The following is a 6000-nucleotide window of genomic DNA, read 5'->3' as shown; positions in this document are numbered from 1 at the left end:
CTAAAGTTAAAAGGTTTGGTCTGTTCATCTTAGTCCTTCAATTTTATGTTTGGTAGATCTTCATTACCAATTTATTCTTGATTATGTATCAATATTTATGGAAGAAAGGGCAGAGGGCAGAGTGCTGTTGTCCAGGTTTGCTTCTGCCTTTGTATAGGTCTGTTTCCCAGAAAAATCCTCTTTTGAAAGAAAGGGTTGACTGAAAGGTCTGTGTACATACATATATGGTGTGTTGATAGGCAGGCTACATTTTAGGATGTATGACTGAGGAGCAGGCAAGAGAGTCACCTTTCCCTTGACTCCACCCTGATTCTGGCTAAAATTGACATGGATAGCCTAGGTATTCTACCTCAATTAATTCAGATATTATCCTTTTGGTGATAGCTTGGAGATAAACCACTCTGGTACACATTTAATATAGAGACAGAAGTGGGAAAATGTTTTCTGCAACATTGTTAAATAAATAATCCATGGATTAATCAACTTGTTTTCTGATCTACCTCCCATATTTGCCATAGAAATCTGTGACTTCTCTGATAGAAAAAAATTCTAACATTCTCAGATGAGTGTTCTAGACTGTAGCTTCTACTTTAATCTCTTCACTAGGGTAATCTTATTTCTTCATATTTATGAAAACTTTTTTGTGTTTGCCTCTGGTTTTTAGTGATATTATTAAACTTTTCCCTTCTGTACATTTTTGTTTTTACTGCAATGAAAATGTGAAGTCCAGAGAGTGTGATAAACACATAGGATAAAACCATTGTCATGAACTGGAAGCTGATATTGCTTTGTCTAGAAAGATGTGTAAAGAAAAGATAGGGGCCAGATAGACAAATAGATGGTACGATATTTGGGCAGACATAGATATATAGATTGATAAACGTAGATAAGGCAGATCTATATATGTGTGCATGCATACATAGAAAATAAGAAAAGAGTTCAGAATAAATATTTCCATATCTATTTTAACTGTAATAAATCTTAGTATGAGAATAACACATTTATTTTTTATTTTTAGTAGTTGCCTAAGTATTCTCTAATATGAGATTAATGGTGAGTGGGTAAGATAGGAATGAGAAAACAAAAGTATGGCCTTTATTGGGATTTCATTCTAAAGAAGATACAAACGTAGTGTTAATAAAAAGTGGAAATGTGGTAACATGTTTTTCAAAACTGTAAGTTAAACATGACAAGAATAAATATTGATTGATTTCATTAACTGTATAAAATTAGGTCAAATAATTTTAAGTGCCTTTTTTCAAAGTATATTTTATTCTGGATAGAAAAATATGATATTTTCATTGTACAAATTTGAAAAGTAAAGTATAAAGAAATTCACAAAAATAATCTGTAATCTCTTAACTAGGAATAACCTTTGTTAAATGCATTGTGTATTTAATTTCAATGTAATATTTTTAAAAATTGGTATTAATTTACATATATCTGTGTATATAACATGCATTCCATTAATTATCCATTATAATATTTTTATAATTCATTCATTAAATAGTCTTTGAAAGCTTTCTTTCAAAGTTGCTCAGTATTTCATTATATGCTCATTTCTTCATTTAGTGTAACCCTTATTATTAGGCTTTAAGATAGATTATAATTTTTCAATATTATAAAAAACATTGTAGTAAATATTACACATGTTGAAAGATACCTGAGATTACTGCCTTTGGATAAATTCCTAGAAGGAAAATTATTTGGCAATAAAAATGAATTCAGATATTCAAGGCTTTTGATAGATATTACAAAATTACCCTCAAAAAGTTTATACACATTATTTATTACTGTCATCCAGACAGGGGACAGTGATTTCACCTATATCCTAATATTACTATTACTTTGGTTAAAATCTTTATTAATGTAATAGGCCAAATTTGGTTTCCCATGTTTATTTTAGTTTTTTTAAAATTTGATTACTAGTGAGGTTTGACATGGTTACAAGTGTTTTTTAATCATTTGTATTTTTAGGTAATTATGTTCTTTATTAAATGTTATATTAAGGGATCTATTTTTTAAATATCTTATTCATTAAAGCGAAAGCACTTCATCTGTCATTTGTATTGTAGTCTTTTTAATTTTGTAGATGTCTTCCACTTTTAAAAACATTTATTGTTATGAGATTAAATCTAGCATTCATTTTCTTTATAGATTGTGCGTTTGGTGTAATGCTTTACAACTCTCTATCACATTATAGAAGTATTCGTCTTCATTTTTATTAGAATTTTTTGAGATTTATTTTTTCATTTAAATATTTTCTCCACTAGAAATCTGAAATCTTAACCTAAATATCTGACTGATAAACACTCATGTGGCCTGTTTATCCAGAAGTCGAAGGGAAGAGGAAAGGAGTTGTAGTCGCATGTAGGTTGTGCCCCATCATTGTATCTTCTTCGTGTCTGTTGGCAAAGTGTGGGGCTCCATTTTTACTTATGTTGCCCTCTGTAACCTTGTCAGCCTATAACCTTTCCACCCCACTGGCCTTGTGCAATAACTTCTAGTAAACTCAGATAACTGAAGCTGCTCTTCTTCAAATACAACCAGTAAAATGAAAGGAAGTTTCACCTCTCCAAACATGAGGATGATGATGAAATCTGACCAAGGTTTCTTCAACTTACATTTTACAGACCATGATGTTAAGCAGGTGCTTAGTGTTTTCCTTTAATTTAGCTTGATCAGGGAAATATTGCCCATGCATGGTACCCACTAACATTGACTACTCTTTGCCTCTGTGGTTTGCATATACTTTAGTCGTTCTGGAGCTGTGTTGAGCATGTGCATAGGGGGTGGTGAGGAAGACAGAGAGGAAAATAGGAATAATGGAAGAGTCAAACTGGTAATGGACACAACATCTGTTTACCTAGATTTCTGTCAAACAATTCTTGAAAACGGTGGTACCCTCCAGTTCAATGTAGAATATACAAAAACACCAGTTATTCAAGCCAACTTTTCTTCAAGAGTCTCGGCATGTCTACACTGAAAGTCTAGTGAGGTAGGTTATCCTGTCCTCTCACCTTTATGATTTCCGAAAATGTTGAGGAATACCCAAAGCACAAGAGGCAACTACTTTGATATGATTCATTGATTTGTTTCCATTTTACTAAATCTCTTACTATTCTGAGGACAGTTTTAATGCATATTTATAGCAGTTTTATTGAGGTATGATTTACACACCATAAAAATCACCATTTTAAAGTGCACAATTCAGTGGTTTTTAGTATGTTCACAAAGATATGCAACCATCATGATTATGTAATTTTAGAATACTTTTATCATCCAAAAAGAAACCCAATACTCTTTAACCATTAACCACATAACCATCAATAGTTACTTCCTAAACCCAGCCTCTGACAAAAAATACTCTACATTTTGTTTCTCCCCAGAAACTAAATTTGCCTGTTCTGGACATTTCATAAGATGGAATCATATAATATGTGTCCTTTGGCTCTGTGCTCCTTCACAGGGTTCTCGTCACATCCACATTGTAACATCTACCTATATTTCATTTGTTTTTATTGCTAAAATCAAATTCAGTATATGGTTAGCCCACATTTTTTTATCCATTTATTCATTGGTGAGTATTTAGGTTGTTTTTACTTTTTGGCTATAATGAATAATGCTGTTGAACATTCATGTAAACATTCTTGTGTGGACATATGTTTTGAATTCCCTTGAGTCTGTACCTAGTAATGGAATCTCCACATCATAATTTACTCTTCACCTTTCAGAATCATGCTGTTTTTGAATGCACACATGCAATATCCCTTATTTTTCACTACATTCTTGAAAAAATTTTATCCTGGATGGGCGTGGTGGCTCATGACTATAATCCCAGCACTTTGGGAGGCCAAAGCTGGTGGATCACAAGGTGGAGAGTTCGGGACCAGGCTAGCCAACACAGTGAAACCCCATCTCTACTAAAAAATACAAAAACTAACTGGGCATAGAGGCGGGTGCCTGTGATCCCAGCTACTCAGGAGGCTGAGGCAGAAGAATCACTTGAACCCAGGAGGTGGAGGTTGCAGTGAGCTGAGATTGCGTAACTGCATGCCAGCCTGGGCAACAGAGCCAGACTCCATCACAAACAAACAAACAAACAAACAAAAAAACTTTATCCTAACTCTGATTTTCATCAAAATACAGGGATACTTTGTTTTATGGGGCTTTGCTTTATTGCACTTCAAGATATTGCATTTTTTACAACTTGAAGTTTTGTGGCAACCCTGAATTGGGCAAGTCTCAGAATAATTTTTTCAACAGCATGTGCTCACTTCATGCATCTGTGTCACACTGGTAATTCTCACAATATTACAAACTTTGTAATTGCTATTATTCATAATTACTATATGTGTTATGGTGATCTATGATCAGTGATCTTTGTTGTTCCTATGGTAATTTTTTTTGGGCGCTATGAGCCACTTCCGTATAAGACGGTGAACAATCATTAAATGTGGTGTGTTCTGTTTCAGCATCCCTAACTCTCTCCCTTTCCTCTCAGGCTTCCCTGTTCCCTGACACACAATAATATTAAAATTAGGCCAATTAATAATTCATTCCTACCTCTAATGTTCAAGTAAAGGAAGAATTGTGCATATCTCACTTTAAATCAGAAGCTAGAAATGACTAAGCTTAGTGAGGAAGGCATGTTGAAAGCCAATATAGGCCAAAAGCTAGGCCTCTTGCACTAAATACTTAGCCAAGTGTAATGCAAAGGAAAAGTTCTTAAAAAAAATCAAAGGTGCTACTCCAGTGAACACATGAATGATAAGAAAACCAAACAGCTTTATTGCAAATATGGAGAAAGTTTTAGTGATCTAGATGGATCAACCAGCCATAACATTTCCTTAAGCCAAAGCCTAATCCAGAGCAAGGCCCTAACTCTTCAATTGTATGAAGGCTGAGAGATGAAGAAGCTGAAAAAAACGTTCAAAGCTAGCAGAGGGTAGTCCATGAAGTCGAAGGAAAGAAGCCATTGTGATAACATAAAAGTACAAAGTGAAACGGTGAGTGCCAATGGAGAAGATGCAGCAAGCTATTCAAGTGTATGTCTAACAGGCTTCTACTAGAAGAAGGTATTACAGGTAGAAAGAAGTCAATGCCTGGCTTCAAAGCTTCAAAGAACAGGCTGACTCTCTTGTTAGGGAATGACGCAGCTGGTGCCTTTAAGTTGAAGCAAACGCTTATTTATCATTCAGAGAATCTTGTGTCTTAAGAATTGTACTAAATCTACTCTGCCTGTGCTCCATAAGTGTAACAAAAAAGCCTGGATGATAGCACATCTGTTTACAGCATGTTGATACCTACAGCTCAGAAAAAAAAAAGATTCCTTTCAAAATATCACTGCCCATTGACAATGTGCCTGGTCATTCAAGAGCTCTAAAGGGCATTAATGTTATTTTCATGCCTGCTAATGATATTCATTCTGTAGCCTATGGGACAAGAAGTAATAGCAACTTTTAAGTCTTATTATTTAATAAATACATTTTATGAGACTATAGATGCCATAGATAGTGATTCCTCTGATGGGTTTGGGCAAAGTAAATTGAAAATCTGTAAAGGATCCACCATTCTAGATGTTATTAAGGACATTAATGATTTGTGGGAGGACGCTAAGATATAAACATTAAAAGGAAATTGGAATAAGTTGATTCCAACTCCCATGGATGACTATGAAGGGTTTAAGACTTCAGTGATAAAAAGAACTGCAGATGTGGTGGAAATAGTGAGAGAATTAGAATTAAAAGTGGAGCCGAAAATTTCTACTGAATTGCTACAATCTAGTGGTAACTTAAATGGACGAGGCGTTGCTTCTGATTGATAAGCAAAGAAAGTGGTTTCTTTAGATAGAGTCTTCTCTTGATGAAGATGCTATGAACATTGTTGAAATGACAGCAAAGGATTTAGAATATTACATAAGTTTAGTTGATAAAGGAGCATCAGGCTGGAGAGTGGTGCTACCCAAAGAATTATTGTATAGACTTTTAAAAAAGGAAA

At 34.2% G+C, this 6000-nt stretch overlaps 1 protein-coding gene across 3 annotated transcripts in view; it reads left to right on the top strand.

Moving 5' to 3' along the window:
* Positions 1-6000, top strand: part of SCN9A (sodium voltage-gated channel alpha subunit 9) — a 185886-nt gene that overhangs the window by 68108 nt on the left and 111778 nt on the right. The gene's annotated exons all lie outside the window — the stretch shown is intronic.

Source organism: Cebus imitator, unplaced genomic scaffold (genome assembly GCF_001604975.1).
Source record: "Cebus imitator isolate Cc_AM_T3 unplaced genomic scaffold, Cebus_imitator-1.0 Scaffold10, whole genome shotgun sequence".
Classification (NCBI taxonomy): domain Eukaryota; kingdom Metazoa; phylum Chordata; class Mammalia; order Primates; family Cebidae; genus Cebus; species Cebus imitator.
The sequence above is the reverse complement of the archived record's forward strand: the minus strand, read 5'-3'. Positions and strand labels throughout refer to the sequence as shown.